The 26442-nt window shown below is 37.5% G+C and overlaps 1 long non-coding RNA gene across 2 annotated transcripts; it reads right to left on the bottom strand.

Annotated features, from left to right (window-relative positions):
- Positions 1 to 267: 267 nt before the first annotated feature.
- On the bottom strand, positions 268 to 5517 carry LOC129874117 (uncharacterized). 2 transcript variants are annotated; one of them, XR_008762836.1, is made up of 2 exons: positions 4994 to 5517; positions 268 to 624 (listed from the first exon to the last, which is right to left on the bottom strand). It is a non-coding gene; the product is annotated as an uncharacterized LOC129874117 (long non-coding RNA). The 2 variants fall into 2 exon arrangements; XR_008762837.1 differs by lacking the exon at positions 4994 to 5517 and adding an exon at positions 1768 to 2555.
- Between the last annotated feature and the right edge of the window lie 20925 nt (positions 5518 to 26442).

Raw genomic sequence — 26442 nt, 5'->3', positions numbered from 1 at the left:
CACTTGAAATATCTGCTAACATGCGATTATCATCCGACGATTTGAAAACTGCGGACTAACTTTGGGAAATATTCTTTAAAGTAAAGGAGACATTTTGAAAATCATTTGAAAAGGAATTAACTTGAATGAATTTCAACCAAAACTAAGTAAAGAGAGCATTTGAGTCATTCTTTCGAAAGTAATACTTTAATTAAGTAAAGGCAAGTGAATATTGGACCAAAATATTTGACCAAGTAAGTAAAAGAAGGTGAGATTTGATAAATAAAATTTAGTAAAGTAAACCAAGAAAATAGTTCATCCTTTGGGGAATTAATTATGTTGAAAGGTTAGAGTTGAGCAAAATTCAAAACAAAACAATTTACAAGGAAAATAATCGAAACAATTAGGGAAAAATATAAATTTAGACTCTTCTTGGACCAAATCCTTCATTGCCCAGAGAATTGGGCTAGAGACCCATTTTTGCTGAATGTATATCAGTTTTATACACACAACACACTGTATCTCAGTTGTTTTACACCTGTATTTTTGTCTTCCAAGACCTGTATCGGCTTCTCTTTAACTCGAACAAGATAGGATTGACTCAACACCCAATGATATGCGAGGATGAAAATGGAGTCTATTGGACTTGAATTGATCACATGTATCAAAAATAAAATCACATAAGAACTTGTTCAATCAAAGGGGTACACAAAAATATAACATTAACGAGTATCCTACTGTATCAATTTTTGAGAATGCAACTAAGAAATACAGATATGATATATTTAATTATGCAAGGGTTGAATTTTTATGAGAAAGAATTAATCACAAAAGAATAAGACAAAAGGATCATGATTAAAAATTCACAATGCCAAACAAACAAAAGCAACGACATATGGTAAGGCAAAGATCATCTAATACATTAGTAGTTTCTCCCTAATCTGATTACATTTCCAAATAAGGAAAACAAATTGGTCATGAATTAATGATACAGTGCCATATTATCAAGCCAAACATCCTTGTCTTTTAAAGTAGTAGCTAGTAATAATCAAATTCAAAATAAACTAAACTACAGTGATAAAATTTTAAAGAATGAGCTATTGCTATTTCACCCAAGCACAAACACCATTCCAATCATACTAGATCAGTATACTGAAATAAAAAGAATCATAAGGCTATCGTCATAACTCATAAGTCATAACAATGTTAATCATAAGGTAAACAAAAGTTATAGTTTGAAGCCTTTTAAATATGAGAACTAAGATTATTTAAAAATGCATTCTTTACATTGATTAAGAGAGAGTGATTCAAGGGTCGTCTTACAACAATCTACATGCTATAATAGTTTCAACAAGCATCAAGATAGGGACCAAAATTTCAACGCTCTGTTGGTTGCTTACTTCTATTGACATACGGACCGTAACTTAATAGAAACAGGACCAACATCAGCAATAATCAAATAAGGAGTACATGATTCAAATATATACATATTTAGATACATTCACATAATAAAACACACTTAATATTGCAGGAAATCCATAAAGGGATCCAAATCACCCATGGACCGAAATGAGAGCTAAAAAATTAATTAACTTTGTAAGGCATCAACTGATACAAAAAGTAAACTAAATCAATAAGATTTTCACATATTAACAGATTATAAAATAACATAAAATCGATCAACTAAGCTAAAATTTCAAACATGGAACTTGAATATATAGAATAGTATACGGAGTGAAAACTATAAGACAGAAAATTGAACAAAGAAATTAAATGGAAAGGAATTACCAAGTAACTGGAATTACGAGTCGAGCGTGATGATCTTTCCACCACCAAGAGCTTGATTCAAACAAGAGGATCGACACAAAAAAGAAAACTAGCATTCAATTTTCAATGCAATTTTCATGTATTTTGACAGGAGGGTCTCAAAACGTGTCCCAAATCAGTGATTATAGAGGGACTTATGTATGAGGATTTAGGGTCGATTTTGGGGGGAAATCCGCAGTCGTATTTTGAATTTTGAAATCCCATTTTGAAAGGATAAGAGATGAGGCAGTTGATGGTTATTCCTCCTTCCCGAGGTTGCACAGTGAATGAAGCTTTTGGAAGCCATGAAAATTGGAAAAAAAGGGGGACGTGAGGGTGATGGAATCGGCGCTGTTTGAAAGCTAGAGCTTCTAGATTATGGGCTGCTGCCTCTTGTTGTCGGTGGCTTGAGGAAAAAGATGTCTATGTGGTGTACGGGGTCGTAGGTGTACATGTATATTCGTGTGTGTACGCGTGGGTTCCTTGGGAAGAAGATGGGTTTTTTTTGTTGAGCTGCTGGGTCGGTGGGTATGTGTTAGACCCCTAAGCTTGGACATAGGTGCATGGGGCGAAGGCAGTGTCAAGGAATTGTGCATTGCCCCTTGACACAGGCCTATGCGGCTGGCGGAAGCAATATGCGGATGGCATGTCGATGGCATGACGTGCAACAGGTCAAGGTGTGCTTGGGTGATGGCAAACAACTTGACAAAGGCCAAGGCGCTTGGAGGAAGGCAAGCAACATGGCAACAGGCGAGGGCATGTGCGAGATAGGTGCATGGCACCAAGCAGACATGTGCGAGGCAGGCGCATGGCATGAGGCACAGGCATGCGCGAGATAGGCGCATAACACCAGGCGGACATGCGCGAGATAGGCACATGGCACCGTGCGTGTAGGTAAGAGGTTGGCATCGGCAGGCATGCGTGTTGGCATGGGCGTGCCAAGGCCAAGGTTGATGGACGATGGCAAGGTATTGGCATGGTGCTGACAAGAAAGTGTGGGCAAGGCATTGGCATGATGCTAGCAAGGCAGTGCGGGCAAGGAAGCATTGGCAAGGCACGCGATTGAGGCACATACGACAGTTGAGCAGTGCGTGAGGCACATGCAGGCAGTTGGCAGCTCTCTAAAGACCTCGCCCATGAACTCCGAAATTTAAGGGCATGTTCCCTAGGTTGTTCTCCCATGTTCCCCCATGTAATGCAAGCACTTCCATGCATGTCCCTTCCCCTAAGGCTGCTTCCATGACTTTTATATAAGTAGGCATAATTTGGCTAAGTGTAGATGTTATGCCCTATTTTTAATCGAGGTTAGATAAAGCACAACATATGGACTCTGAAAAAGATTAATTATTGTATGGAGTCGCCACCTAATTTATTTAGGAAAATAAGGAAAACCTATTTGATGCATGACCTGTATGACTCACGTTTCAATTTGCAAAATAACTTTAGATTCTAGGTAAGGGTTTACATTATTCGAAAGGGAAGGTGTTAGGCATCCTTCGAAATCCACAAAATGTGGTACCCAGCTAGACTTAATTCATCAAAAAGGAAGGAGATAAAATTATTATTTGCAAGTATAACAAACATATATATAAAAATATATACACTAAAATTGTATAAGAATATATGTATAAAAAAAAGAAGTATGTACTAAGTAAGTAAAGTATATTATCACCAATTATGTGTAGAAAAATATGAGAAAGGTATATGTATATAAAAAAGTAGTTTTTATGCAATATTAAAAGAATAACCTTTTATTCATATGAACAAAGAACTCTTTTATCATATGAAAAGAAAAATAATTTTGAATATCATTTGCAGAAAATATCTCCGAATACATGTACAGACACTTGGTAAAATATTAATAATGAATAAATTATTATCAAAATAATTTTAAAATATGTGTGTATATATACTACAAAAATAGAATTCTATTTTATAGTAAGCTCAGAGGCGTAACTGTAATAAGTGTTACATCCCTATTAAAACGTCATGAGGATCCGTAAAAAATCAATTCAATTGTTCAAAGAGATTTTAAAAGAAAATAGTTTAATTTAAGGAGTCACCATAATTTTAGGATAATTAGAAACCATTCAATTATTTAAAAATGTCTACAAATACAATGGATCCTAAGTAAGGGGTTCAAGTTATTTCAAAGGGAAGGTATCAGCATCCTTCGAAATCCACAACTGCAGGTCCCAGCTAAACTCAGCTTTTAAATTGAGGAGATGAAAATATTGCGCAAATATGTAATGAAATATACATAAAGAATAAATTAAAACAATAATATAAGGAACGACCTAATGTTTGCCTAACGTCAATAATATACACAATAATAAATTAAATATATTATTCGAACTTAATTCGAATAGCTTTCTCAGGAAGCAATTCTGAGTACCTGTAAAAGACTTAATAGAAGTGTTAGTAAGGAATAAATATGATGATGATGATGATAATAATAATAATAATAATAATAATAATAATAATAATAATAATAATAACTAAAAATAAAATCCGTCTTATAAACATGGAAGACCTTGGAAATCGACGGTAATTTCTTCATTGACCTTTCAACTTGTAACATATAATATATAATATAAAGATTAAATTAAAATTTCTGTCTTTTAAAATGGAGAGGCCTCGAAAATCGACGGAGAGATTTTTTTATTGGCCAATCTTGATATAAAGTATACATTTTTTTTTACAAAACACAAAATAATATGAAATAAGTAAAATGAAATGAATCATCTAACAAAAAGTGACCCAATGGTAACACATAAACTAACTGAATTTAATCTAAAATGAATTAAGAGCAATAAGAAAAGTGGTGGAATCTTTCCAATATTATCCATAAATAATGAACAAAATAATAGGACAAAAATCTTTAACAACCACCAAAGAAAACAACATTTGAATAATAATAATAATATCAAACCTCAACAGAAGACCTCGAACTATTAATAAATTATTAAATTAATAAAGTGACACTAATTGAAATGATAAGACCAGAAATCATTATGAAAAAAAAACACATAGAATTAAACACTAGAAAATAAAGTAAAAACACTGTCAACAAAAGTTAACAAGCAAAATAATGTTCTCATGAAAGAGAGATATTCTACCGGAGAAATAGTCAGGTCAGATCTATAAAACAAGGAAAGACTAACAAATGCATATAGGAACAAGGATAACATAAGTGAAAGAAACTCACCAGCGTTAATGGCAATTTCCATTTAGATCTAGCCGTGAAAGGCTCGTCGGAGTTCGCGGGTCTCGTCGGATTTTGAGAACTTCTGGTTGTTGTAAGTTGAGCTCGCTGTGGAGCAGTGGGGGAGAGAGGATGGGCTTAGTTTGTGGTCGTTTCGAGCATCGGAGCTCGGAGCCCGCGATGGTTGTCGGTTTGCAGAGCCTCGCCGGATCTGGTTCGGTGATGATGGATGTCTGCGGTGGTGGGTTACTGGTTGTGAAAAGGAAACGAAAAGGTGTTTCGGTGGTAACATGGAGCTTGTTTGTTGCTCCAATTGTGTAGGGGTGGTGAACTGGTTAGGTGTGGTTGGAGAAGAAGATTAAAAAATGGGTCTGGAGTTTTTGGTATTACCGAATTTTTCAAAAGAAAACCCCCTTATCTGGAGACAGTTGGGTTATTGATGAAGATGAAGAAAAGTCAATTGTTTGGTAGATATATTTTGATTTAATTTTACCTTATTGTGATGATGTGCGTAGATTGAAGAATTATGTGGCAAGTGAAATTATGATTTTGATATGTGATGGAGAAAAAAGTCAAAAAAAATAATTGGTGTGAGGCTGCTTTCTTTGAAAAGAAGAGCCCCCTCCCCCCTTTTCTCTTTTTATTAAATATTTGAGTAATTTAATATATGTTTATGTTCAAAAACATTAAAATGAATATGAATAAATCTAATAAATAACATGTAAAAATAAATAAATTAACTGTGATAAAAAATAGTTATAATTGAAATTAAATTTACAAAAAGATAAATTGATAAAAATTTTAATATAAGGATAATTATACATAAAATTGATTCAGAATTGTAAAAATGGACTTTTAAACTATTTAACAAATAAAATACTTAAAAGTATGAACTTTGAAAATATTAGGCCAAAATTTGGGGTCAACTGTTCCGACTTTCTATATTTGTGGATTGTGCTAAAAGTATAATTAATGTAAAAATAATATGTATCGATATATAACACAATTTTTTTTTAAAAAATGAAATCAATATTTGGAAGATATACTATGTTGTAAAGAATAAATTACAGTGCTATGTTGTGTACGTTTGTTGATGACTGTAAAAATATTGTGACTTTTAAATTTTACAATGAAAATAAATGGATAAGAAATCCTATTATTTATAAACTAAGAAAAGCACATCCATAAATTATTAAAAAGGAAAAAATGAGAATAAATTCATAAGATCCTAAAATAAGGATACTTATTAATAATTAAAAAAATTGAAAAATGTGTAAAAATAATGATTTGTGTTCTTTAACGATCAAGAAATTTGAAGACATTAATTTTGAGAAAAGTGAGCCAAAATTGAGTGTCAACAGTAGATAACAAGAGTTTTGTAGTACTTAGCCAAATTCGGGTGTTTCCTTTGTAAAATCTGAGTGAGAGATTAATAAAGGTTGGGCTAATTTGCCTGTACATTGTGTGCTTGTTTCTGTTGTGCGTGTGTTTGATTCTAAATTAACTAAGTGTCAAACGTTTGTGAGTGTTGGTAGGTTGAAGTTGGCTAAGAGTCGACTGCCGAGCGGTGGTATTTTGAGGCAGATTTGAGGCAAAAAATCACCCCTGTTACAATTGGTATCAGAGCACAGAAAATCTTGACGACGAACAACACAATGACTAACGCAGGCAACACTAAAGATTGAATGGCAACCCTCGAAACACTGGTGGGAATTGCCGAAAATATTGATGATATGTCGACTATTATGAGTCGCATTCATAACTTGACTACTGAACTTGCTCGGTTTCATGAGATTGTGAATATCAAAAATGTAAAATATGACAAGTTTCATGAAAGATCTTTGGCTCAAATTGAAGATCTGAGAAAGGCCAACGAAACCTTGAACCTAGAGGTTGTGGTGCTGTGGAGGGAAATTGCTGCAAGTCCTAGTGCAGGACAAGACGTGGAACGCTCCAAGGTTAGAGTTCCTGAACCAAAAGCCTTCACAGGTTCACGATCAGCGAAGGAATTTGAGAACTTTCTTTGGGATATGGAGCAGTACTTTACTACTGCCCATATTTCTAAGTCGGACAAGTTGAACATCACCACGATATAATTGTCGAGTGATGCAAAACTTTGGTGGCGGACTAGAGATGCGGATGATGCAAGTGCGGACAAGCCCAGGATTGATTCTTGGGACAAACTCAAGAAATAGATGAGGGACCAGTTCCTTCCTAGTAATGCCTCATGGATTGCTAGGGATCGTTTGAAGAGACTGAGGTAGACAGGTTCCATCAGGGACTACATCAAAGAGTTCACCTCTTTGATATTAGACATCCAAAACATGTCTGACGAGGACAAACTTCATAATTTCATTTCAAGTATGCAGGCTTGGGACCAAAATGAACTCTGGAGACAAAATGTGAAGGATCTCTCAAGTGCAATTGCAACGGTCGACTCACTGGTGGACTTTCGCTCTTTGCGGGTTCCTTATGAAACTCCAACTTTTTCTTAGTCAAAGAAGAAGACTGAAAAGAAGAAGGAGTGGAAGAAGTATGAGAGGAAAGGAGGCACTGACAAGGGCAAAGCAGTGGCAGATGCTGGGAGTTCGAGGAACAAATCAGCAAGCGACAAGGGATGCTGGACGTGTGGAGGAAATCACATGGCCAGGAACTGCCCTAATCGTGAACGCGTGAACGCCATGATTGCTGGTGGAGCAAATACGAATGAGGAAGGCGGTGTGGTGGCTGCCTTGGCAAACCCACTTGGTTTGCTCTTTAATAACAATATTTCACTAGTAAATGCTGTGGGGGAGTCTTCAAACAACCCTCATTCCTCATTGTTTCATATTGAAATGAAGTTGGATGACAAAGTGCTGGTAGCTATGGTAGACACAGGAGCTACGCACACGTTTGTAGATGTGAAACTTGCGGCAAAATTCGGGCTAAGGCTGACAAAGAGCCCAAATTATATGAAGACTGTAAATCAGGTAGCCCAATTAATAGAAGAGATGGCTTATGATGTGAAGATCACTGCCAGACCTTGGGAAGGAAAGCATAACCTGATGGTAATTTCACTTGGGGATTTTGACATGATCTTTGGAATCGATTTCTTGCGAAGGAACTGTTTTGTTCCAATGCCTCACTTGGATGGCGTGATGGTAATGCAAGAGAAAATGGCTGGATTTATCAAGGTTGTTCTTTTTTATGGTAAAGCGGAGAAGCTGTAGAAGTACAAGAGCCCCATAATTTCTGCCATGTCGATAGAGAGAGGACTGAATAAAGGAGAAGATATCTTCCTTGCTTCCTTAGTGGAGGTGAAACCTGACGTGAAAGTTGATGTACCTGAATGTGTGACACATGTTTTGGAGGAGTTCAAAGATGTTATGCCCCAGAACTCCCCAAAATATTGCCGCCTAGAAGGGACATCGATCATAAGATCGAGTTGTTGCCGTGATCGATTGCTCCAGCACAAGCACCCTATCGGATGGCTCTTAAGGAGTTGAATTAATTGAGGAAACAACTGAATGAGTTATTGGATGAAGGCCTAATTCATACATTAAAATCTCCCTATGGTGCTCCTATTTTATTCCAAAAGAAGCAGGATGGAACTATGTGGATGTGCGTGGGCTATCGGGCGTTGAATAAGGTAACAGTGAAAAACAAATATCCTGTTCCCTTAGTTCAAGATCTTATGGATAGGTTGAGCAAGGCTAGCTGGTTTACTAAGCTAGATCTTAGGTCCGAATATTGGCAGGTTAGAATAGTGGACGGGGATGAACCTAAGACTACTTGTGTTACTAGATATGGTTCTTATGAATTCCTTGTAATGCCGTTTAGGCTAACCAATGCCCCGGCTACTTTCTACAACTTAATGAACAATGTATTGTTTGAGTATCTTAATGACTTTGTAGTAGTCTACTTAGATGATATTGTCATATAGTAGCTCACTGAATGAACATGTTGGCCACTTAAAGAAGGTGCTGTCTCGATTGCGGGAGTACCAACTTTATGTCAAAATGGAGAAATGTGAATTTGCACAACAAGAAATAAAATTTCTTGGATACTTGGTGAGTCAGAACCAAGTTTGCATGGACCCAAAGAAGGTGCAGGCAATTGTTGATTGGCAGGCTCCTAGAAAAGTGAAAGACTTGAGGTCTTTCCTTGGGTTGGCTAATTATTATCGCAAATTCATAGCCGGATATTCAAAGAAGGCAGATTCCTTGATGGATTTGCTGAAAAAGGATGTAGTATGTGCATGGTCTGATAAGCATGATGGTGCGTTCAAGATGTTGAAGGAGGCTATTTCATTAGAACCTATACTAAGGCTGCCGGACTTTGAGTTACCATTCGAAGTACACACTGACGCTTCGGACAAGGCTGTGAGAGGTGTGTTGGTATAGGAAGGGAACCCCGTGGCCTTTGAAAGTAGGAAGTTGAATGATGCTGAGCAGAGGTACTCTACTCATGAGAAGGAAATGGTTGCGGTGGTACATTGCTTGCAAATATGGCGGGTCTATCTACTGGGGACTAAGTTTGTTGTCAGGACGGACAATATTGCGAATACTTACTTTAAAACGCAACACAAACTAAGTCCTAAGCAGGCTCGTTGGCAAGAGTTCTTGGCCGAGTATGGCTTCGTGTGGGAGCACAATCCAGGAAGAAGCAATCAGGTAGCCGATGCTTTGAGTTGAAAAAAGGTATTTGCTGCCATATATTCAATTTCTAAACTTGAGTCTGATTTTATTGATAAAATTAAACTATGTGCTGCCAATGATTCATTATATGTGAAGTTAATGAATCAAGTAAAAGAAGGGACAGTAAGAAGGTATTGGATTGAGGATGATCTACTCCATTTCAAAGGGGGAGGATCGTGGTACCTCAAGGAGTTGGATTATGTAAAGACCTACTAAAAGAAGCATATGACACTACATGGGCTGGACATCCAGGTGTTGAACGGATTCTGGCATTACTGTCTAGGGGATACTTCTGGCCAAAGATGGAGGACGATGTGGAAGCATATGTGAAAACTTGTCTAGTGTGTTAATTGGACAAAACCGAACGCACAAAGGAGGTAGGGTTGCTGCAACCTCTTCCCATTCTTGAGAGGCCATGGATGTCAGTTTCTATGGACTTTATTGGCGGATTCCCTAAGGTGAACGGTATGGCGTCGGTCATTGTTGTGGTGGATCGATTCTCAAAGTATGCTATTTTTATAGCTGCTCTGGTAGTGTGTTTGTTCGATGTTGGTGTAGATTTGTGTTACAAAAATATTTTTAAGTTCTTTAGTGTGCTAGCGGACATCATTAGTGATAGGGACACAAGGTTCACAGGTCGGTTCTAGACGTTATTATTCAATATGATGGGGATCGATTTGAAGTTCTCTACTGCGAACCACCCTCAAACTGATGGGCAAACAAAAAGGATTAACTAGTTAGAGAAGTATCTGAGGCATTTCGTGATGGCAAGTCAGCGGAATTTGGTTAATTTACTAGATAGTGCACAATTTTGTTATACTTTGCACAAGTCGTCACCTACAGAAATAAGTCCATTTGAGTTGGTCCTAGGCAGACAGCCTATGACGCCACTTGATTTTTCTAAGCAGAAGGTGCAAGGTAAGTGCCTAGCTGCTTACCATTTTGCCAAGGACAAGCAAGAAATACTTGCCGAGGTGCAAGACAACTTGCGTAAAGCCCAGAAATGCATGAAGAAGTATGCTGACTAGCGGAGAAGGTCGCTGGAGTTCAACGTTGGTGACAAGGTGCTGCTAAAACTTACTCCTCAAATCAGGAAACAGATCACAAGTAAGTTTAGGCACCGTGGTTTGATCCCAAAGTATGACGGGCCATTTGAAGTGGTCCAGAAGGTTGGCGAAGTCACTTATAGGTTGAAGCTACCTGAAAGGTTGAAGCTGCACCCAACTTTCCATGTGAGTTTTTAAAGCCGTTCAATGAGGATGGTAAGGATTCAGAAAGAAATCAATCAAAGAGGGCGCCAGCTGTGGTGCGCACAAAGTTTGATGCTGAAATTGAGAAGATACTAGATCATCGGGTACTTGGTGTCAAGAAAAATAGGCGGACGGAATTCCTAATTCAATGGAAGGAAAAGAAGGAGGCCGATGCTGCTTGGGAGAAAATAAAGTCATTGTGGCAGTTCGACAAGCAATTGGAGGACTACCTCAAAACAGTCTCGCCGAGGACGCCGAGGACGCCGAGTTCAACTGGTGGGGATGGTTTGTTAGACCCCTAAGCTTGGACATAGGCGCATGAGGGTGAAGGCAGTGTCAAGGGCTAGTGCATTATCCCTTGAAACTGGCTTATGCGGCTGGTGAAAGCAATGTGCAGATGGCATGTCAATGACATGGCGTGCAACAGGTCAAGGTGTGCTTGGGTGATGGCAAACAGCTTCGCAAAGGACAAGGCACTTGGAGGAAGGCAAGCAGTATGTCAACAGGCGAGGGCATGCGCGAGATAGGCGCATGGCACCAACCAGACATGCACGAGGCAAGAGTATGGCATGAGGCACACGAGGCAAGAGTATGGCATGAGGCACAGGCTTGTGCGAGATAGGCGCATGACACTAGGCGGACATACGCTTGGCATCAGGCGGGCATGCGCGAGATAGGTGCATGGAATCAGGCAGCCATGCGTGCAGGCAAGGGGTTGGCATCGGTAGGCATGCGTGTTGGCATGGGCGTGCCGAGGCCAAGGCTGATGGATGATGGCAAGGCATTGGCATGGTGCTGGCAAGATAGTGCGGGCAAGACATTGGCATGGTGCTGGCAAGGCAGTGGCATGGTGCTGGCAAGGAAGCGTTGGCAAGGCATGCGAGGGATGCATACGCACGGCACATGCGACGGTTGAACAGTGCGCGAGGCACATGCAAGGCAGTTGGCAGTTCACTGAAGACCTCACCCATGAACTCCGAAATTTAAGGGCACATTCCCTAGGCTGTTCTCCCATGTTCCCCCATGTAATGCAGGCACTGCCATGCATGTCCCTCCCCCTAAGGCTGCTGCCATGACTTCTATATAAGTAGAGATAATTTGGCTAAGTGTAGATAGCAAGAGTTTTGTAGTACTTAGCCAAATTCGGGTGTTTTCTTTGTAAAATCAGAGTGAGAGATTAATAAAGGTTGGGATAATTTGCCTGTATATTATGTGCTTATTTCTGTTGTGCGTGTGTTTGATTCTAAATTAACTAAATGTCAAACGTTTGTGAGTGTTGGTAGCTGAAGTTGGCTGAGAGTCGACTGCCGAGCGGTGGTATTTTGAGGTAGATTTGAGGTAAAAAATCACCCCTATTACAGTATATGTATTGGGTTGGGTTGTCATGGACAATGACGAATTCAGAATTTCGACTAAGGGGTGTCAAAATTTTAAAAAGTAAAATTGCGTAGAAGTCAAGAGGTGTCAATATATAATATAAATACATTAAAAAATATTTTTACCTAGTTAAACAGTGTAATTTTTTGACGAAGGGGTGTCGATTGACACCCCTCAAGTCTATGTGGCTCCGCCACTGGTCATGGACCTACAATTCTAAATGGGTTTGAAGATTTTGAGGGAATTGAAACTACTCTATTGATGGGACTACACATACTATTGTGATCTGTTATATAGACACTTCATGGTAAATAAAGATTATGTGCTTATAGTATACAAAATTATTAGGGTGATCGAGAATCTCTATAAGTTTTGGTACGAGGTATATGATGGTTTGAATAGTAGTTGAAACTGAGTAAGTGAAAGACTTCGTGGAGTTAATATTGGGCGTGGTTCAATAGTTTCATCTCAATGAAAAAGTACTATAAGAGTTGGAATTTGGATTATCAGCATTGGGTGGGACCCGTACCTTTCATAGGATGCTTAAATAGAAAGAGAGGGAGTTGTAGTTCAAAATATATAGAGAGGCGATCAATGATAAGCTAAGATATGTAAATTCATAAAAATGTTCAGGAAAAGTGGAGAATTGGATTCAGATACACATGGTTCCATCTGTTTTGTGCTGATTATAGTGATAATGTTTTGTGTCATTCATCTAAATTAAAAAAAATTGTTAGATAAGATTTGAGAAAGAAGTTTACAGACATTCGGCTCGAGTGTGGTGATAAGCTCTTCTGGGGTTTCGAGTTTGGTAACTAGTACGAATGGATTTTTGACAAAGGATATGATAAGATCGATGGAGTGGACTAATATTGAAATGATAAGCTTATGAGTAAAGAAAGTTCCAACAAATATATTTGTATGAAGCCAAGTAAGTGTACCAGCGAGAAAACACATATGGAAATTGGTTAATTTATGGAATTAGACTGTATAACGAGTTTGAGTTATCACATTGACAATAAAATTAATTTCATGATGATGACAAGGATTGTTGAGCGTGGTAATAAGAGTTCAGGACGAAAGCCTAAACCCAACAGATACGGAAAGAAATATAGAAATAATTATATAGACAAGACAAACTAAAGCAGAAGACTTAAACAATCTCATATAATCCCTAAAATCTGGTTGTCACATGTACAAACCACTAGTAAATACAAAAATGAAGATAAATGCAAGTATCAAATGTTTTTATATCTCAAATAGAACAAAGCATAAATAAAAAGGGACAATAGAGATCGTCGGGCGTCAATTAGATACCTCTCAAAGTCACCTAGAAGTCTCAGAGGATTAGGGATAACTCAAACTCAATGTTCGAGCTCAGAACCTACATAACTGTAGAAGTAAGGGGTGAGTACCAACAACACGGTATCCAACAAGTCAATTAATAAAACTAGGTAAATCTGATAAAACTCAGTAACTCCTTTTGGTTTATAATGAAGTCGTCAGTTCCCAATTAGATCTTTGTAATACACTTCACACTTAAACACACTAATACCATACCAATATCCACAACTATAATGTTCCTCATAAACAATGCCCAACTTAAATGTATGTAGTAACAACCAATTAGTTTCTCAGATGTGAATGCACATCAACCTCATTAGCCGAGTAGGTAAAAAAATTGATAATTTCCTTAAGTAGTTGCGCATTACGCTCGATAACCGACGTCTCGTGTTTTCATGTATCACTAGTACTACAATATGAAAGTCCGATAGATTCACCACTAGAACATATCATACCCATCGAAAAAATTGTACCCAGATAGTCTATACCAGCCTACCCATTACTTAACTATCATACATTACCAAAGCATTTCAGTCTCTAACCGAAAGAGATATGCCCACTTTTGTAGGCCAGGTCAATAGTAGAAGAAACACAATCCATAGCCCTAACCAAATAAACACAGGTACCGCAATGGTATACTTATAATAACCTTTTTAGATATACATCCACTGTATAAAATCAACATAGAAATTTTGATCTCGGTTGCTGCAACATCATCCTCATCATACACTACACAACTCATTATTTTATGATGAACTTCACACACTGTAGTCTCCAAAGTCACTATGCTCACAACATAGTCATTCCCATAATTATACCATTTTCAATTGCCGAACCACTTCAAACACCGGATAGGCCACACAAGCACCATTCTCTATGCTGAACCACTAACCATAAAGATAAGATGTTTATACGATCCTCCAGACCATTGTAACTCTTTCAATACCATATCCTCAAAGTACATCATTGAACCATAACCTTACTTACTCTTTTCGAATCGCAACACCTTACAAGTCTGACCACACATGCATTTCCTAATTCTATCACTTCCGCCTCAAAACCAAATTTAACACCAAAACCACGGGATAACATCTCAACTGCATGTACGCAAAACCAAGCATGAGTCACCTCTATAAGTGAGAGAACAGAGTGAAGCGATAGGAATTAGATCAGATCAAGAACGCATGATAGAGAATCAAGAAGTGAAGATCTTTCCTAACAGTCTTGAAGATAAGTACTGATGTCTCCGTACCGATCCTCATGCTTCTACTAAATACAGAATGTCACAATAAATATAAGTCTCAAATGTCTTTGTTTCTCAAATAGAACAAAGCATAATAGAAGATATAAGAGAGTGTGCCGAACATCAAATAGTTACCTCCCGAAGTCTCTTCAAAGCCTTGAATGAATAGGTAAAGGAAACTACTCACATTCCGGGATGGAAACCTACACAAGTGTAGAATCAAGAAGTGAGTACCAAACAACATGGTACTCAGCAAACCAACTAACAAAACAAGGCAAATCTAATAGAATACTAGAATTCATTTCATCCCCGAACCTCCTCAACTACAACCTGCACAGAAATCAGCCCAATCTAGAGTACACAGTTCATAAGGAATATAGGTCAATAATAGCTAATCAACATCACCAAATAATTCACATCGATATCAAGTATGTCAATCGCAGAGACAAAAAGGAATATACAAAAATCTCAAAATCTAGATAATGGAGTTCCACCACTATCTCCTCATCATTTGTTCCCATTATGAATGAGTTTGCAATTATATCCGCATGCTGATGATGGAAACAATATTAACTGAATGTATGAACTAATAAGCCTGCATGGAACATTTTGCGGTAGTTCGGACAAGTCATAACTATAGAGACCTAGCGGACAAGTCTGTAGTTCTCAACAGACTTCAGTTGACTGTCTGCCTTTTATTACGATTACTAAACCATTTTGTTTGATTAATGTTGGAATCACATGTACATTTATGTTTACACTGCGTGACTATTTTGTATTTTTTTCTAATTAATCTTTTGTTTTGTTCTCTGTGGTTGTGATCCTGTACGAGATCTTCTGCAAAACATCAAAGCATACATATGTCCTCATTGCAGAAATCTTTATCTATTTTACTGTTTGACAAATATAGATTTTCATTTTCCATTTTGCAGGCTCTCATTGCAAGTTCTTTTGCAAGGAAGGACTATGGCACAGATTACGAACTACTATATTGAATTGGACCTTCTAAAATGTCAAGTTCTACTAAACTGGTCCCCGGACTCTCTTAATATTTGTATTTCCAAGTTGATGCAGATCTCTTTTTCAAAGGAAATATAGAGCAAACAATTCTCTTTTTTACTTTTCAAATCTGCAATTTCTTTGGGTGGTTTAGGTTGCGTGGGGGGTGGTTGCATGGTTGACTCTAGGTTGATAATTGATCTTTTGCAGACTTTTTAAAGAGCATTGTCAAGGGTTGTCACATTGTACATTCTGAAGTACTTTTTATTTTATTTTATAGAATCTGGAGGCATTCTATTCCATATGCAAAAGGTTATAGAGGGGGGCCAAACCATACCTCATACAAGAGAAGCTAAAACGGTAAGTCATTCTTACAATTTTAACTTTCAAAATAAAAGTAAAAGAGGAGGATTGCTCCAAATACAGTTAGGCTTCCAAAAAATGTCTAGGTTAAAATACCTAGTACCTTCCGAGAGGAGCTCAACCAGGATCGAAGATGAAAGTGTTTTTCCTTGGTCTGATTCTGAAGTTGGGACGAGCTTCTTCATCATTCTTCATTGTGGCTATAATCTTCCTCAGTAAGTTTACAGTTTCAGTGAAGAAGTCATTTTTTCTATCAAGCTCCGCAAAGTTGGCTAAGAGATCAACAGTGGAATTTCCTTCCCTGAATATATGAAAAAACTGAAAAGTTCCCCCTAAAGTCATATTGTGGATGTCATTAATTTCCTCCTTAATACTCCAAGCTGTAGTTGTGGCTTTGTTGATCATGTTAATCACAGTCAAAGAATCAGATTCTATAGTGAGAACATTAAAATCGTGATCAATACACCATCTCAATCCAATCTTGATAGCCCGAGCCTCGGCCAAGTTGTTAGAAGAATGACCAAAATATGCTGTGAAAGCCATTATCATATGACCCATATGATTCCTTAGAATACCTCCGCCACCGGCACTTACGGGATTACCCTTAAAGCATCCATCAACATTAAGCTTGTATTTTTCACGATTAGACTTATTCCACATGACTGGGGTGATATCAACCTTAGGCTTAATATTGTCCTTCATCCGACAAATGCTTCGAAAGTTTATGGGAAACTTAAGGGAGGGGAACTGGGAAGTGAGGATCAAATGGGTGAAGTATGTAGCTTGATGAATAATGTTGCTAGGAGAAGTTTTGGTGCCTTCATATTTGTAAGTGCATCTATATTTCGATAATTCCCAGCAAACCACAGAAGGAAGGCATTGACTGATCAACTCGAGCACTTTGTTGGTGGATTTAATAAGCCGCCATCTCATAAGCTTAGTACGAATGCTATCAGAGTTAGGCCAAAGCAGTCCCAGATTATCTTGAAAAAATTTCCAGACTTTCCTCGCTATTTGACCATAGTTAAACAAGTGGTTGATGTCCTCATTCATTCCATTGTGACAGCAAAAACATTTAGAAGGTCCCTGCACACCAAAACGAGACAATGAATCATCCGTATCCAACTTGTTGTTAAGGAGTCTAAGCATATGAAAGGAAACTTTGAAAGGCAATTTTTTATGCCAAATATTCTTAGAAGTCAGGGAAGAGCCATTAGATTGTCTAAGCGCATTCCAGGCAGATTTTGAGGAGAAAGAGCCTGTGTGCTCAGGTGTCCAGATAGCATGGTCTTGATTACCTACAGAAATCTTGATAGTTAGAATGTGTGTAATCAAATCAGAAGGAAAAATTTCACGAAGCTTACTGATGTTCTAGTGATTAGAATTAATAAAGTCAGAGACTTTAATATTCTTTGAATGAGTACTTTGGTCCACCAACATAGCTAGAGCCCCTTTGTTAGTCCACCTATACCACCAAAAGGAAAGATTTCCATTGCCCACTTTCCTAAGAATATTATGTTCACAATCATTCTTAGCATCCTTGAGCCTTCTCCAAATGTAAGATTGAGAATAATTTTTTTTCCTGACAACAACATGAATTCTTTTGCAATATTTGGCTTCTAAGAGCTTAGTGAGAAGAGATTTTTGAGTTCTAAAATTCCACCAAGCTTTAGCAGTAAAAGAATTACAAATGTCATGAAGAGATCCGAATCCCACTCCCCCTTCTATTTTGTGGTAGCAAAGGTTTTTCCAAGAGAGCCAATGGTATTTTCTCTTGCCTTCTGAGGACCCCCAAAAGAAGTTAGCAAAAGATTTTTTCAATAAGATCAAGAATAGTCTTGGGAGGATGAGCCACAGAGATGATATGTAAGGGCATAGAATGCAACACTGATTTAATAAGTACAACTTTGCCACCCGTAGAGAGCATATTGACCAACCAACCTTGAGTTCTGTTCATAATTTTGGAGACCATACTACTAAAGTAGGTAATTCTCTTTCTTCCCGAATAACTAGGGCACCCTAGATAAGTAATAGGAAAGAGGGAGTGGGAAAATCCAGTAAGAATTTTAATATCCTCTATAAGCTGAGCAGAAGTATTACAAGAAACTAAAAAAGTGGATTTTTTTCTTATTGACCATCTGACCAGAAACTTGCTCATAAGTGTCCAACTTTTTAATCATCATAGCAATAGAAAGAAGATCACCAGAAGAGAAAATAATGATATCATCCACAAAAGTAAGGTGAGTAATAAGGGGACTGCCTTTACTCATGGAATATGGGATAAAGTTTTTAGAGGCAGTTGATCCATTGAGTTAGTAAGGAGTTCTGCTCCCATAATAAACAGGGAAGGGGGCAAAGAGTCACCCTGTTTAAGATCTCTTGAAGATTTAAAGAAACCATACCTGACTCCATTAATAATGATAGAGTACCAATTTTTAGAGATCAATCTAATAATCATATCAATCCAGAACTCTGAGAAACCCAAATGTCTCATAACCAAGCATAAGAAGTCCCAAGCAACCCTGTCAAATGCCTTAGCCATATCTAATTTGAAGACTACATTGCCATTCACATTAATTCTATTTAAATTGTGAACTAATTCGTGAGTAAGCATGACATTAACAGAAATGGATCTACCTTCCAGGAAACCGCTTTAATTAGGAGAAATAATCTTATTTATAATTTTGGAAAGTCTATTATTAAGCAATTTGAAAATGATCTTAGAAATGAAGTTGCTTAGACTAATAGGTCTAAAGTCAGTGAATTCTTAGGGGTTATCAATTTTAGGGATAAGAACTAGATTAGTATGAGTGAACGATCTAGGAAGTTCATTACCAGAAAAGAAATCCAGAATAACCATCAAGAGATCAGAAGAAATAATGTTCCAGCAAAATTGAAAGAACTTACCTGAAATACCATCCGGACCAGAAGAACTAACACTGCTCATGGAGAAAACAACTTCTTTGAGCTCTTCCATATTAGGAAGGTCTGTCAACATTCTGTTGTCATCTTCATCTACCACTCTAGACAACTTTCTAAGAATAAAAAATCTCTACAAGTGATTTCTTGGGAGAACTGTTGCTCAAAGAATAGAATGGCTTCAGCAGCAATATCTTCAGTGTTATCAAGCCATGTGCCATCCTCCTTTTTAATTCTAGGGAGGTGTAGTTTTTTCCTTCTAGAGTTGATAACAGAGTGGAAAAACTTAGTGTTATTATCCCTATCATGAAACCATTTGAGAGCGGCCTTTTGTCTCAAAAAAAATTCCTCCTTCTTAATGTTCCTAATGAGCAAAGCGTTAGTGTGATTATACTCCATTCTGTTTACCTCAGACTTATCAGTTAAATAATTTTGCTCCAACAGTTCAAGCTTAGATTGAAGCTCTTTGGTCTTATCAAAGATGTTACCAATTATGTTTCTAGACCAATGTGAGAGGCTTTTACAAACATTCTTAAGCTTGAGATGAAATTTCTACATAGGTCTCCCTTCGACATGAATGATCCAAGCATCTTCTACTACTTGCATAAAACCTTTATGTTCTGTCCAAAAGTCCAGGAACCGAAAATATTTCTTTGGTTCCCTTAGAGAGTTGGAAGTGGAGATCAACATAGGAGCATGGTTAGATCCGGTTCTAACCAAGTGCTCAACAGAAGAATCTGAGAACATCTGGATCCACTCAGAGTTGGCAAGAGCTCTATCTAGTCTAGCCCAGATTCTCCTTTAAGGAGCACAACCATTACACCATGTGTAGGCAGAGCCAGTGAAACCCATGTCAAGAAGACCACTATCCATGATATAATTGATAAAAGGCATACTCTTAGAGATATTATAAGCATTACCGCCCTTCTTATCTTCTGGAGTAGTTATGGAGTTAAAAATCCCCTATCACCATCCAAGGAGAAGAGTTTATAGTGGCAAAATTCTTAATATTATCCCAAAGATCTTGCCTGTGATGCATCTTACATTTGGCATACACAATATAAATGTATAAGGCTACACCATTGTTATTAAAGGAATGCATGACAATTTGATCATTGTCAGCAATAACATTGCACCCTAAGGTACTGTCTCCAAAGTTCTAAATTTTATTATTGAGATTGGCATGAGCAAAGTCGAAGCTCAACCTTCTTCTGAATCTATGCAGTTTAGATGTATTAGAGAAAGGTTCCATGACTACTATGAAGCTGAGATTGTAAGTTCTTTTGAGTTGAATAAGTCTGTCAAAGGCACCTTGAGAATTGATTCCTCTAATACCCTAGTATGGGGAGTCTTGCAGCAATTAGTGTTGACATTAGTGTTGATATTGATACCCTTTTCTAGGGATGTTCGGAGGTTAGCCAATAATTTTATCCGATTAGGGGTATTTGAGGAGAGTAGAGGCTTTATTGCTTTCATTGAGGCTCAATCGTCACTTGTTGAGAAAATTTGGGAGTAACAATGGGATGATGATAAGTTGTGTCTTATTCGAGACAAGTGATGAGGGGTGAGGCCAAATATGCCAAACTCATTTTAGATGGGTTTTGAAGATTGAAGGTAGGATTTTTGTGCTCAAAATGGGTGATTTGATCAGATTGATACTAGAGGAGCTTCATTATTTTAGATATTCGATCACCCAGGTGCTACGACATTGTATCATGATCTTAGCCAATATTATTGGTGGTGTGGGATGAAGAAGGACATTGTAGAGTTCATCCCCAAGTGTTTGACTTGTCAATAGGTCAAGTGTGAGCAACAACGGCCTAGAGGTGTGAGTGAGAAGATGCCCATTCCCATTTGAAAGAGGGAGAGGATTACTGTGGACTTCATTGTAGGTTTACCTCCCACAGTGGGTGGTTATGATTCTATATGGGTGGTTGTTGACAGACTGACCAAGTCTGCTCATTTTATTCTAGTTAAGGTGAAGTACACAACAGATAAGCTAGCTTAGTTCTATATCAATCAGATCATTCGACTTTATGGTGTCCCAGTATCTATTATTTTGGATTAGGGTTCAGTATTTACTTTATACTTTTGGCAGGCATTACAACATGGGTTGGGTACTAGGCTTGATATGAGTACAACTTTTCACCCACAAAATGACGGATAGTCCAATCGTACGATTCAGGTGTTGGAAGATATGCTTCAAGCCTGTATTATTGATTTTTGTACTAGTTGGGATCAGCATTTGCCCTTAGCAGAGTTTTCCTACAACAACATTTATCACTCCAACATTTAGATGGCCCCATTCGAGACATTGTATGGTAGGCGGTGTAGATCTCTTATCACTACAAAAATATTGTGAAAAAATGACGAATAGAAAAGCGATGGACTGCGTCTCTGGCTTAAAGTGATGGATAAAAGGACATCGTCCATCGCTTTTTAAAAAAAAATTCTTTTTATTTTTTATTTTAAAAGGCGACAAACAGTGACTTTATGTCATCCTCAACAACAACTCAGGACCATATCATCCTCAACAACTTACATCCGCTACATATAGCAACTCAGGACCATATCATCCTCAACAACAACTCCAAAGATGCTGACTGATACAGCTCCAAAGCTGCTGACTATTACACTTCTTTCCAGTTTTCATCCTCCATAGCTGCTATAATCATGATCTTGAAGTTGATGGATCCTTCCATCTGGACTCACTTGGTACGATAAGACGAGAAAGGGCAAAGATGAAAAGAGCTTCTTCACCCCATGCGAGATAGAAGGTTCATATACTTGTTCTTTTTCAATTTAGCTATGTATGGTACGTAGCATAGTTGAATAGGACTAGTGTAGGTTACTTTCTTGTCTTCTCATGGAAGGGGAGAGTCTCCCTCATTTATGCTTTCTTAGTCGACTTGTATCGGGAGGAGTCCTCTCATAGGTTTACTGCTTTCTAGTTATAGATAGATCCTTTTGCTACGGGGATGAGTTAGCCGACCTTAATAGGTTAGCCGACTTATGAACCAACATAGGATCGGAGGTAAGGTTTATGTCCCCCTCCTTGTATTTTTCTGTTTTATTTTTATGTTAAGGCTTGGGGGTGATGCTCAACCCCTGACTGTGCACGAGAGGTGGGAGCCTCGTGTAGGGTCTGTTTCCATAAAAAAAATGTCTGTCATTTGTTTTGCGGATTTTTGTGCCAAAAATATTTTTAATTAATAATTATTTATTTAATATACATACATTGCAATGCCATCTTTCTCTTTCGATAAAAAAATAATTATTTTAAACTTTAATTAAGCACCAAAATCCTTCGCTTATTTTTAGTTTTAATTTATAATTTATTTTTTATAAACTTTTATTTTATTATTTATAAATTTTTAATTTTTGTTTGAAATAGCGATGGACTATGTCGCTTAGTCCGTCACCTTTTTGTTAAAATTTGGTCAAAATCTTTTAAAGGGAGCGATAGACTTTGCTAGTTGTCTATCGCCCCTCACTAAATATCAGCGACTTTCTCCCATTTTTTATCTACTCTCTTTTAACTCTCTCTGGCTCTATCTTCTATCCCCTCCCCAAACCCCGACGCCCACCCCCACCCCCACCCCCGCCGCACAGATCTCCCCACCACCATTGTCCCTCCCTCCCCCTTAGGTAGTTCGGTCCTCTCTGTCTTCTCTTTTCTCTCCTTGTTAAACTTAGTTAGGGTTTAATTTTTTTTAAAATTGAGAAAATTTTGAATTGTTAGTTTATTTCATTTATGTTGTTGAATATATGTTGTTAACATAGTTAATTTGTAATATTGATTGTGAATTAGTGAATAAAAAGTTATAGTTTTGATTTTAGGGTTTTACCTTGAATTGCGGTATTTTGAATTAGTTTGTGATTTGGGTTTTTTTGAGTTGAAATTGAAGTGTTTTTGAAGTTATAATGTTATTAACATAGTTATTTTGTATATTTAATTATGAATTAATGAATGAAGATTTTTGGGTTTTAGTTTGAATTGCTTTGTAAATTTGGTATTTTTTTAGTTTGAATTGAAGTGTTGCTGAAGTTAAAAGTTTGATTTTAGAAGTTAGAAATGTTGAACTTAGAAAAATTGAACTTGAATACTGATGTACTGAGTATTTACGATATTTTCAACGCCCAAAACAGTGAATTAATGTGTGTTGCAAGCATGTTTTTAAAGATATGATCTTTGTTTTGTTTATGTTGCAGAAAAACTAAGTCGTGCACACATTTTGATGATTCTGTGGATCTGAGTACTTTTTGGCTGAGGACTCAAGAATACGACACCACGGACAATAGTTCCTTACACTGGCTGGGGTGACTGGCATAGTGCTGATGAGAAGAGAAAGCTGCTAATAAAATTTGAATGAAGTAGAACTTCACGGTACCCACCACGGACCGTAATGCCTTGCATGGGCCATATTGGCTGCCGTAATGCTGAGGCTGTGAAGAGGCGAATGCTATAAATTTTGCTAAGTGTAACTCCTTGGAACCCATTACGGCCAGTGGAGCCCACTACGGACCATAGTAATTGTTCGTAGAAGTTGATGAAAGAAAACAAAAAATTATCAAAGGCAATCACCACGAAATCTAGTACGAATTGTAGTCATCACCATGAGACGTGATGGGTGCCCATGAAGAGATGAAAGCTACTCATTAAGAGCCAAGTTAAACACCACAGAATAGGACCACGGGTTGTGAAGTTCAGTACGATCTGTGGTGAGAGTGTGAAAAGTGCCGACTTCATTTTTCCTAGTTGGTTTAGGATTTGGTTTTGTATTTCTATAAATACCAAAATTTATTTTATCTTTAGGGTTCTGCGTTTTTACTATTATTTTGAGTATTTTGTGAACATAGTGAAGCTACACTTAACTACTTTTGGAGATTGATTCTTGAAATATCATTCTAGTTTTCATTCTTGATTTGTGATTCGTGTGATTGATTCAAGGTTAACTTCTTCATTTACGTAGGTATTAATTCATGAATTCTACACAACGTTTTTTTACTTACAAGTATGAGTAGCTAAGCCCACAACTCGGGTTGTGGGAACCATGATGAATTAATTAAATAGGCAAAATGTAGGATTGATATTTGTGATTTATTTTTGCATGTATTTTGATTTCTTCATTCAAAAGTTTTTCTTAGTGAGTGCATGCATTAAAAACTTTCTCGTATTCATTGCTTTCCTGGGAGGGAGGTAGTGATTAGGAAAAGACTTCATAACTGAAATTCAAAGAGTCTGGCTTCGAAAGAAGGGATAAACTTTGTCTAAGTTACTTGAGACCTGGAGGAGATAGTACTCTGGGATCCAAGGTGAGGGTTAGTAAAGTATGCATTCAGAGACCAGTAGGAGATGAATGAGATACTTCTAAGAATTAGATTTTACCTAACTCGCTAAATTTTACATGCAATACATTGAGCGATATCATGAATATGATTAGCCTATTAACTTACAAGTAATGGAAAACACAATACTAGTCTAGTTCTCATATTGTTTACAACCTAAATCTTATTTACTTGTTATTACTTTGTCATTTGTTATTAAATCATAAACAAATGCCCCACTTTTACTTTATGCATGTTTATTTTTGGGAAGTAGCAACTTTGACTGAATAGTGATAGCTAATAGAACTTGTTTTAACCTATTCTCTGTGGGTTCGATGCCGACTCTTAGTTGAATAAAATATACTGCTAACGATTATCTATGTCTTCTTCGAGAGGTGTAATAAAGAATTATCAAAATGACGCTATTGCTAGGGAATACGGCTTTGAAATAGTCTCTTAGTTTCTAATTCAGTTAGTATTTCTATTTCCTAATTTTACTTTTTATTTCTTGTTTGTGCTTTTGAAAGGAACAAATAGTGCATACCAAACACCTGAAGCAAAGGTGAATCACTACTTCCCTACGATCCTGAGCTACAAAGGTCAATTCAAAAGATGAATGAGCAAGAGTGTGAGGCGCAAAGACAGATAGAGCTGGCTAAAAATCTAGTAAGGGATAGTGTTGAAAGCAGGGATTAACTCAATGGAGCTTTGCGGGGCAGAGATGAGTGACTAGTGAAGTTTTCTCTAGTTGATGATGATACTCATACTGATGGTGTAGGGGATACTGAAGCTATATCCCTCCCACCACTACCTCAAGTTGTGAAGTTCACTTTCAGTAGTACTACGCTGCAAATGCTGAACTTGATTGGACTATTTAGTGGAACCGCTAGTTATAATGCCAACCAACACTTGATGAACTTTATCTCCACTTACAAGTCATCTAAAATCCCTGGGGTTAGCCAGTAAGTCATGTGACTGCACTTATTTCCATTGTCTCTGTCTGGGGAGGCAATGAGATGGCTGAATAAACTTCCACATGACTCTATCACAACTTGGAGGGAGTTGAGAGAGGCATTTTTGGAAAGGTTCTTCCCACCATCCAAGAAGCTGCAAATCAAGGATGAGATTAATACTCAACAGCGACCTAATAAAGCAGTGCATGAGACTTGGGAAAGATTCAGGCAAAAACTAAAGTAGTGTCCAAATCACAAATTGACTGAAGAGCACTTGAAAGAGATATTTTATATGTCTTGCAACTTTGTGACCAAGCCAGTGATAGATGCGGCTTGTGGCGGTTCATTCATGGCTAGGACATTTTAGAAAGCCACAACAATTCTGGATCAGCTTGCAAAAACAATAGGGCTTTGTATATCAGAGATACAGATTGTGTGGGATTCACATTTAAGATGTCTGTAGAGAAAAAGCGAAAAGAGGAGGAGCGTGATCAAGATATGGCTCATATGAGAGAGCAGATGGATTTATTGACTAAGTGCTTATTTGGAGAACTAGAGAAGGTAAAGGTTATGGATACTAGAATATGATGATCCATACTTCGATTATGAGGAAGGAGCCAAGTTTCTAAATAGCTAGGGGGTTTCCGGACATACAACTCTGGGAACCAAGGTCAGAACTTTCAAAGGGAAAACTACAATGACTGAAATGGCAATCGTGATCAAGGAGGGTGGCATAACAAAGACAACTTCACGAATTACAGAAATAGGGTGTATTTACCACCTATAATAGAGAGCGAGCAGGTAACAATAATGGTAGCTCTAAGCTGGAAGAGATTATGACAAAGGTCCTATAAAAAGTTGAGGCGACTGAGTTTGGAGTCAGAGATATGCGAGGTGAGATGACTAATATCAGTCAATTGGTGGATTCATACTCTACCTCTATCAAGTAATTGGAGCATTAGATGGGCCAGTTGTAAGCAATATTTAATTAGAGGAAGAC

The sequence above is a fragment of the Solanum dulcamara genome, chromosome 11, assembly GCF_947179165.1.
Source record: "Solanum dulcamara chromosome 11, daSolDulc1.2, whole genome shotgun sequence".
Classification (NCBI taxonomy): Eukaryota; Viridiplantae; Streptophyta; class Magnoliopsida; order Solanales; family Solanaceae; genus Solanum; species Solanum dulcamara.
Note: the sequence above shows the minus strand (reverse complement) of the source record. Positions and strands in the feature narration are given on the sequence as shown.